The sequence below is a fragment of the Porites lutea genome, chromosome 5 (genome assembly GCF_958299795.1).
Source record: "Porites lutea chromosome 5, jaPorLute2.1, whole genome shotgun sequence".
Classification (NCBI taxonomy): domain Eukaryota; kingdom Metazoa; phylum Cnidaria; class Anthozoa; order Scleractinia; family Poritidae; genus Porites; species Porites lutea.
Window position 1 is genome coordinate 12,125,106 of NC_133205.1, and position 9,664 is coordinate 12,134,769.

The following is a 9,664-nucleotide window of genomic DNA, read 5'->3' on the forward strand; positions in this document are numbered from 1 at the left end:
ATTGTAAAGCACTTTCAATCATTTTCTGTAAATAGTGATATAGAAAAATTTTGTATTATTATTACTATTATTATTGTCATGTTTAGTCAGGTGCACTTCTTTTTTAATAATTTAGTTACATCAATAAAAGAAGCTACATTGCTTTCCATTTTTAAGAACCTTCTTAGACTTTATTTTAGCCATTAGTTTTTTTTATTGATATGCTTAATACATAAGTTGCAGTAGCTCTGTTGTGGTTCAAATTTTACCTTTGGTTTGAATTTTTCAAACCGGTTTAAGTTTTTAAACCAGTTCTTTTATCAGCTCTCTGAAAAAGGGCCTTTCCTTTTTTGGGGTGTGGTTGAAAATTAGGGGCTTGGCTTTTTGGGGGGTTCTTAAAAAGAATTAACCTAGTTCTTCCTAACCCCTCTTACTACCTTTCACCTAACCCCCATATTATCTCACTATGATTTCTTTCCCTATCTTTATACTTGTTGGTACTCACCAGGATTTGAACTCCCAACCTTTGGATCTGCACTCCTCTTTCTTATTCACTTGACCACTTAAGCAATCGTTACAAATACATCCTTATTTCTTTCTCTTGTTATTACCCATTCATCTCAGACTCCTCTCGGTCAAAATCGTAATTTTTTCATATTGAATTTAGCAAACACATCTGCACATGTGCATTTCTACCAAGTAGAAGCATGGCGGACTTCGACGAAATTGCCAATTGTGTTTCTAGAGAAACGTTTGAAGCCAAAATTAAAGGCTTAAAAGAGTCTTTAAAGACAAGCAAATCGCCAGTAAATGTGTTTGTCGAAGAAGAGTTCTATCATCGAGTGAAGAATTATCTCAAAGTTGTCACAGAACAAGAGCTTGACATTGCACCTTCAATCAAAACACCGGAGCTTTCAAAGGCAGAAATCAACACCATCAAGCGAAAAAAGTGGAAATATGCGAATGGGAAGTTATTAACCACAGAAGGGAAAGAAGTTGCACATTGAGGAATGCTCTTTGATATACTTTCTAAATACCATCATAGAATTGCTCACAGAGGGCGACAAAAAACTGAGAAATGGATTGCTGAGAATTATTCCAAAGTAAACACAGAAAGTTGCGAATACTCTTGTTTCTCTTTGCCGTTTTCAAGCAGAGCAAAAACCCATAACCACCAGAGTGAAACCCGTGGTAAGTCCTCTTCAAGCTGAAACATTCCTTTCCTTGACTGAAGTTGATCTTATGGATTTCAGAAATTGCCCATGTGAATGTGAACCAAAGCACAAGTGGACTATAAATGTTATTGATCACCACACAAAGTTTGTGAATGTTCACCCCATCCATAACAAACTTGCTGATGAAGTACTGAATGAAGTTCAAAAGTATTGTGTAACTTATGGCTACCCCCAAAAAATTTTAACAGATAATGGAGGTGAATTTGAAAACAAGAAAATGAAAGCATTTTGTAGCACTAATCAGATCCAACTTCTCCATGGAGCAGCCAGGACTCCGACAACTCAAGGGCTGGTGGAATGATCAAATCCTACAATGAAAGAAAACATGAGAAGCTTGATAATGGGCACTTGTGGTCTCCAAATTTCCAAATGGTGCAAGTACACCATGCAAGTATCCTACATCATGAACATTACTTATCATTGTGCTATCAACATGACACAATATGAAGCAGTGTTTCACATGAAGGCCAAAAGGGAACTATTAGACCATGATCTTGAAGAAGGCCCAGGAAAGCAGAAAAGAAAATAAATTCAAGAAACACAGGAAAGCTACAATACCAAAATGATCAAACAGTCTGAAGTAAATCCAAGAAAGAAAGTGTACTAAATTGATGACGTGGTTTCAATTAAAATAGATAGAGTGGACAAGAAATCTCCTTTCAACTCAAATTTACTGCTGGGAAAAGTGCTTGAAATTGAAAATAATTATTTGAAAGTAGTGACACCTTTTGGTCACATTAAAGGTTCATTGCACCTTCCAGACTTTTCCCATGTACAGTAACAAATGTAAAACTTGATTATGAAAAGGAAATTTCCTCCCCTGGTGCATGTAAATTGGTCGAAAATGCTCAATAATAACTTCAGTGTTTTCTTGACTTTGTTAGTTAAATGGTAGATGAATTGTAAACATTCTATTTTGTTGTGCTGCCGGTAAAATAATATTTTCCAGGAGTGCCGAAAAATAAATATTTATTGTTGTCACCAAAGCCAAGTATTTCTAATTTTTTATTTCTTACTTGCACTCAGGACTTTGCTCTAGCAGAGCCCAGGAGCCTTAGGTGTCTAACTTTTGTCTTTCTGCGGCTAGAAAAACTTGATTTTTGCATTCGATTAAGTGCTTGCATGAAATCTTACCCTAACCGTAACCCAAACCATTCAAACAAAGCACTTAACCCCAATCACAAAACTGGGTGCCAAACACTACCCCTAACCTTACAAGAAAGCTAACCATTTGAAATAAATGCTTAACCCTAATCACTGAAATGAGCGCTCAACCGTAAGCTCTGAAACTGTGCTTTGGCCATAACCTTACATGAAAGCTAACCATTTGAAATAAATGCTTAACCCTAATCACTAACTTCAACTTCGACTTCAACTTCAACTTCAACTTTATTTAAATTTGGAAATATAACAAAAGATACATTGGGACTGGCCTGCAGTTAGCGAGGCTATTCGAGGCAGGCCAGGCTACATAATTTACTACAAACTAGACAAATACAAAGAAATTAGACGTTATATAGGTATATATATTTTACATTAAATAGATACTATTCTACTTAGATGCAAGGACAATATTAAAGTGGAATTTTAAAAATTAAAAAAAATAAAATGAAAATAAAGGACAAGAGAATTACTTTTTCATTTTCACGATGATCGTATCCACATCAATATAGGAGTCTTCTGTTTCAAGGATATCGAGTAGCATTTCTTTTAGTGATCTTTTAAAGTTTTTTTTGGTCTTTCTTTAAGAATTTGAGGTATCATATTCCAAATTTTGACCCCAACACGCGAAAAAGCATTTTGTTTGACATTGAGTCGAGATTCTTTAGTATAAAAATGTTCAGAGGTTGAGGCACGTGTGTTGTAAGTATGAACACTAGAAATTCGAGAGAAGAGTTTCAAAATGTTATCCGGAGCAGTGTTTTTATTTACATCATACATAAGTCTACAAATGGATTCATAATATAGAGACTGTAAAGGTAGAATTTTTGCATTGACAAAAAAAGGTATTGCTTGGTCATTTGTTTCAGCAAAATATATTAAACGCAGTGCGCGTTTTTGAAGGACAAGAATTTGGTCAAGCAAAGTTTTACATGCATTGCCCCAAGAGATAAGACCATAAGTTAGATAAGGTGTAATTAGTGACTGATAAATATTTACGAGGGTGTAAGTGGGAACAATATGTGTTAATCTCGCAATTAGCCCAATTGTTTTACTTATTTTATTTGCAACAGAGTGAATATGGGTCTTCCAAGATAGATTTTCATCGATTAACAGTCCAAGATATTTAATAAAGTTTTTGCGTTCAAGGGTAACCTTTTTATTGCTTTCATTGTCAAAAATATTAACCTGGGGATCATAGTTGAGTTTTTTTTGGTATTGACAAAAATTACGTAGTTTGACTTTTTAATATTCAGAGAAAGTTTGTTTGAAGTCAGCCAGTTATACAAGTTGTGTAATTCTGCATTTACTGTTAGTTCAAGTGTATTTAATCTTTATGAGCATAAAGAGCATTAGTGTCATCAGCAAAAAGGAAAAATTGGAGTTTGCTCGAACAATATTGGATGTCATTTATATAAAGCAAGAAGAGAAGTGGTTCTAGGACAGAACCTTGGGGTACGCTGCAATTGATATGTAGTTTACAACAGGGTTCTTTTTTGCATGAGCATGCGCGACCGCTGAACAAGCGATGTGCATGGAGGCTCACCACAGGGTTTGCCTTCATCAAAATGGCGCGTCCCAAAGCTATCATAGCGATTATTTTGCTTGTTGGCCTTGGCGAATGTGCTCGTGATTTAACAAAATGTGTAATTTGCAAAAAAAATTCTAACATCGTCTTAACAAAAGCGAAGTAGACCGGCTTTAACATACACGAGCTACTATCAAATTTCATCTCCCCACTTGACCTGGACAACAGCGCGCGTATATGTAGTGCCTGGAGGATTGCACTGACCCCATCAAAGTCTAAACAAAGTGCAGAAATGTTTGTTAATGCAAGTAAACACTTTCAATTTTCTTTGTTTTTAAATTGGAAAGGAAGAGAAATATTAAAAAAAAAAAGGCAACTTGCAGCGAGTGGGTTCAAAGTGCGCGAAAGCCGATGTTCAGTTCAGCAGTGAATTAATATATGTTCTACGATTTTCCCAGCACTTTAAAGCTACAAAATTAAGAGCACACGAGACGTAGATTAGTCACCTGGTGAGATGTTGGTGGTAGTCACTCTATATGTCTCGAACAATAAAAAAAAAATGAATATCAATGAGACACAGTCAAAACTGCATTCAATAGGACCGAAATTAAAGTCCAATCTTGTGACCGATTTTGATGAAACAAACGGTTAGGTTTCCCAAGAAGTACAGTAAACCTGTGATGCCAACCAAAAGTTAAAAATCATTAGAACATTTAAGTTCTGGCTAAAAGCAAATTCCTGTAAAAGATGCGTTACAATGTTAGTACACGCAAAAACAAGAAGTTCTACAATTTTTTTATAAACAAACTTGGTATCGCTAAAATACTTAAGGCAAAAACTTTTTATTCCAACTGAAAACGACCTGGTAGTCGCTCGCTGATAGTTATTAATCCACTCCCGAAATATGGCTACCTCAGCTACCAACAAATTATTGACAGAAATCCTCTACGGCATCGAGAAACTGATTTACATCCGATTTATAGACAAACACTAAATAAAGAACATTTTGCTCAATAGCTACGCATCAGCAATGCATTCTATGCCAAACTTTGCAGTTCTTAAAGGGGAATCAAGACACGAGTCGAGCGCCAAACAATAACAAACAGCCATGTTCGTGTCAGACATCCTTGAGACACTTGCTCATTTACCTCGTTCAGCGCATCAGTCTCCACTTTGAATCAACAGATCTTTACTTATTTGGTACAACAAAGGTTTTTCCTAAGTTCCTGCTACCATTTCAATCTCAAGCAAGCTTTCAAAGTGAACAATTTGGTTCCTATGACTATGCAGCACAGTCGCTGTCACTGGTCGCGTGCTCTTTGACAATGCAAGTCAGCGGTCGCGCATGCAAATGCAAAAAAGACCCCTGTTGTAGTTTACTAGATATATGTGTGTGATTTGATAAATAAGAGGAAAACCATTGATTGACAATTCCATGGAAGCCATAATAATTTAGTTTATCAAGTAAAATAGTATGATTCACAGTGTCAAAGGCTTTTTTAAGTCAATAAAAAGACCACATGAAAAGAGTTTTTTGTCGATATTGGTTTGTATAGTTTCTACCATATCAAGAATAGCATGTTGGGGTGAGTGAGCTTGACGAAAACCATATTGAGACGAATATAATAGGCTGTGCTTTTCAATAAAGTCTCTCATTCTGTCGTACCTAATTTTTTTGAAGATTCTATTGAAATTTGATAATAATGAAAATGGCCTATAATTAGAAGTGTCGGTCTCGTCATCAGCTTTGAAAATAGGTATAATTTTTTGATATTTTAAGTTTTGGGGGGTAAGCCCTTAGAGAGACAGATGTATTGACAATATCTGAAAGAACTGGAGATATGACTTCGCTTGAGTATTTAAGAAGTTGAGTAGGACAGGAGTATAAGCCATGCGATATGCTGTTTGGTATCGATAAAATTTGAAATTGAATTTCGGTTGGAGTTACAGGTCTGAAGAAAAGCAAAAGTTCTGGCGAACTTGAGTTTCTTAGATAGTCTATGAAGGGACGGTCTGCCGGTGGTAGTTTGCTTGCTAAGATGTTGCCAACATTTGAAAAATGTTTATTTAAGATATTAGATATACGCGAGGAATCATTAGTAAGGTTATTGTTGTTATCTGGGTCTTTTAATTTACTAACAGATTTACACTTTCTTTTGCAGCGATTTAATAATTCATTTATGCCTTGCCATGTTTTTTTCATATAACTTAAATTGTTATTAAAAAAGGCGCAGTAATAGTGTTTCTTACTCAAACGTATAAGACTGCAAATTTTATTTCGATAATATTTATACTTTTCCTGATCGCCAATTTGGTACAGTCTGTTTTTTTCTTTGATTGACGTTCTTATACCTTTTGTAATCCAAGGCTTAGAAAATTGTTTAATCCTACTTCGAGAAAGGGTTTTAATTGGTGCATGTTTATTTATAATTTTATTAAAATTTCTATAGAAAGTTGAAAATAGTTTGTCTACATTGTTTGCATGTGTTTTAATGATGCAACTCCAGTTGATCGTAGCAAGGTCGCTGTTAAGACTATCGGGATTGAAATGCGAAAGATCGCGTTTTTTTTTAATTTGCTTCTGTTTAATTTTATCTCTTTTTGATGTCAAAATACAAAACTGCGAAAAATGATCGCTGACATCAGTAATGAGATTACTACTGATTAGCACCAGCTCAGGATTGTTCACAAAAATGTTATCGATTAAGCTTGCAGAATTTTTGTGAACACGTCTTGGTTTGTCACTAGTTGGAAGGAGATAACAACTTTGAAGAGCCAGTAAGAAGTCGCGACTGTAACTACAGTTTTCAGTTTTTTGTAGACATAAATTAAAATCACCTAGGAGACATACGTTCTTCCCTGTCGAAGTAACTTTGTCGATAGTCTCTTCCAAGTATTTATTAAGAAAGCTCTCTGGAGAATTATGTTGACGGTATAAGACTCCACAGATTACGTTTTTCTTCTTAACAAAAGAAATTTCTATCCACAATGCCTGAAAAGATTCGGTGGAAGTTTTTTCTAAAACTGAATAACTAAGTGTTTCATCGACAAAGAGGCCTACACCACCACATGCTAGAGGTGTTGGAACGAGTTCAAAAACGTAACCGGGTATGTTTGAAAGGCCTGTATTCTCATTAGAATTGGTGATTTTAGTTTCCGTGACACCTATTATATTGAAGTGAATACTTAATTCTTGTAAATAATGAGTCACTAGATTTTCGAGGTTATGATTAAGGCTTCTAATATTATTGTGAAAATTGAGAGACTAGATTCAATTTGATCCTGCGGAAGATTATTAGTAAACTGCTTAAGACTGTGTGGAGAAAAATATCAGCTTCTAATACATTGGCTCATTAAAGCATCATTATCAGTTTGGTTGGTATCAAAGGCCATATTCAAATTAAACAAATCCAGATCATATAAACTATGGAGTTTATCTAGATCTTGTTTAGTCGGGAGCTCACTATTAAGTGAATTATTAAATTGGCCATGGGCAAGGACTAAGTTACCTCTGAAATTAAAGTACGGTAAATCTTTTAACAGAGATTTATTGAACTTCTGTTGTTGCTTAGCAATGGTCTTTGTAGGCATGTCAATAGTCAAACTTGATTACTTCGTAATGATAGAATATAAAAAGTACTTGAGTACTTAGCTCTGTAGGTGATCGTTCACTCCAGCTTCTGAGGCCGTGCTAAATTTCTTGTTAAGCTCAGAAAGGTCAGCGAATTTGTAAATTGTGGATTCTTCAGCCTTGCGAAGATACACAAGGCCATTTTTTGCCCGACAAAATTTGTACTTCTTAGCCTCTTTGACTTCTTTGCTTCATGATATAAGGCTTGTAACCGTGGCATTAAGTGATCATAGATATTAAGATACTTGACATTGATATCAGCTGCAAATCCAAGTTCTTTGGCCTTGAGGCCACCAACTTTCTTCCTGGCTGCCATTACTTGGTCTTTAGCTAGCCTTCGTACAAACTTACAAACGATTGCCTTGGGTCGATTTGACGGCTTCATAGATGGCACTCGGTGGGCCGTATCAATATCCTGGATCGACACTCCCTTTACTCCCAAGGCTGAAAATAACTGTAGGCATAGATTTGCAGTTTGCTCAGGGTGTTCACGTTCAGCAACCTTTGGCATTCCGACTATCTTGATGTTGAATTGTTAGCTGTACAGTTCAAAAACATCTAGCGATTTCTGGATGCGGTCGCAGGTCTCAGATATATTATCGAGTCTTGCCCTAATTTCTTAAAGCTCTTTACTGGCACTTACTTTGAAAGCAATCAAATCATCGTTCCGGTCCAAAACAAACTCCACTGATTTGGTTTTGTCTGGTGACAACACTTCGACGCCATTACCGACATTTAGTTTGCATTCTTCAGTTTGTTCACTTAACTCTTTCAAAACCTTTTCTAGCTTCACTTTAAGCTCTGCTACTTCGTCCTTGAGTTCTTTGTTTGCTTTTCTCAATATTTGTTCACTATTAATTTTGTAATGATATTAGAGAGAGTTACCGCTCGCAACTCGCTCGACGTTACCGCTCGACGTTACCTTCGTCAGGGTCCCAGTTTTTCGCTTAATTTAGGCGAAAAGACAAAATGAAGCAAAATATGACCCCACTTAACTGCCTTAGCAGTTACTAAAATGTGAGTTTATTTTTACACCGTATTTTACAAGGAGAGGTACAAATAAATGAGAACAAGTTAAGTGTTAAAAATTTCTAACTAGTTTGAAAAATTTAAACTGGTTTAAAAGAATTCAAACCAAAGATTAAATTTGAACCACAACAGCTCCCTTATTAGTCTTGCTTGCGTAAGCAGCGAGACTCATAATCTGCAATGCGTTTTTCTTCGTATTTGGGACACGAAAGGGGTGTCATTGTGCCAGGCATTCCTAGCGGAGACTGTGGAAACTGGGAATAAGAATTGTTGTATGATTGAAGCCACGCATGTTTTGTGAAGAAAGCTTAAAAAAGATTAAATTTAGAGCTTTTCGAAAATGTGTTGGTCCACGAATTCTATCGCTTCAAAGCATTGATTACTTTGGAACAAGTGAACACTACTGAGTGGTAAAAAAAAAAATAAGAATCTTAATCAGCAAAACTGTAATGGTGGGGTGTTGTAAACTTTTGTTGTATGCAATGGGTCTTGTGATGAGCATGTGGTTTATTTTCAGCGATGATTGAAATGACGTGCCATGTAAATCATCTCTTTGATCTCTGGCAATGATGTAATTTCTCTGGACTCGAGGCCCTTGAATTTTCAGGTTTTTTAAACATGCATATAGCCTGGGACAGCAGACGTATTTCCGTTCGTCGCTAACATGCCTACTAAATCAGTTGATAAACAAATAAACAGTATTGACAATGATAAAGAAGGACGTAAAAGACCTTTAGCGAGTAAATCCTGTTTCATGTAGTATTAATCGCCTCCTTATTTCCGGATTTAATCTCCAAGCAAGCAAGACTGAACGCCACTGTAAGAGCATTCTTGTTTGTCTTGACATTACCATTCTTATGATGATATTGTAATCTCCCTTTTATTCCTTTTTAAAGTCATTGTAACTTACACATAATTTTTTACATAATTTTTATGTGGTCATAATTTATGCAGGGCCCCTTTTGATACGAGCCAATGGCTGATGGGGCTACCCTGCCTAAATAAAGTTACCTAGACTTGACTTGAAAATACTTGAAAATATTATTGCTACTGCTATTATCTTTTTTTCAACTAGCCTGTTCAGTATTACTTAACTAAATA

At 35.7% G+C, this 9,664-nt stretch overlaps 1 protein-coding gene and 1 pseudogene across 5 annotated transcripts in view; both read left to right on the plus strand.

Moving 5' to 3' along the window:
• Positions 1-9,664, plus strand: part of LOC140937654 (CCR4-NOT transcription complex subunit 10-like) — a 118,622-nt gene that overhangs the window by 8,082 nt on the left and 100,876 nt on the right. The window lies entirely within an intron of this gene.
• On the plus strand, positions 746-1,780 carry LOC140938901 (KRAB-A domain-containing protein 2-like; annotated as a pseudogene).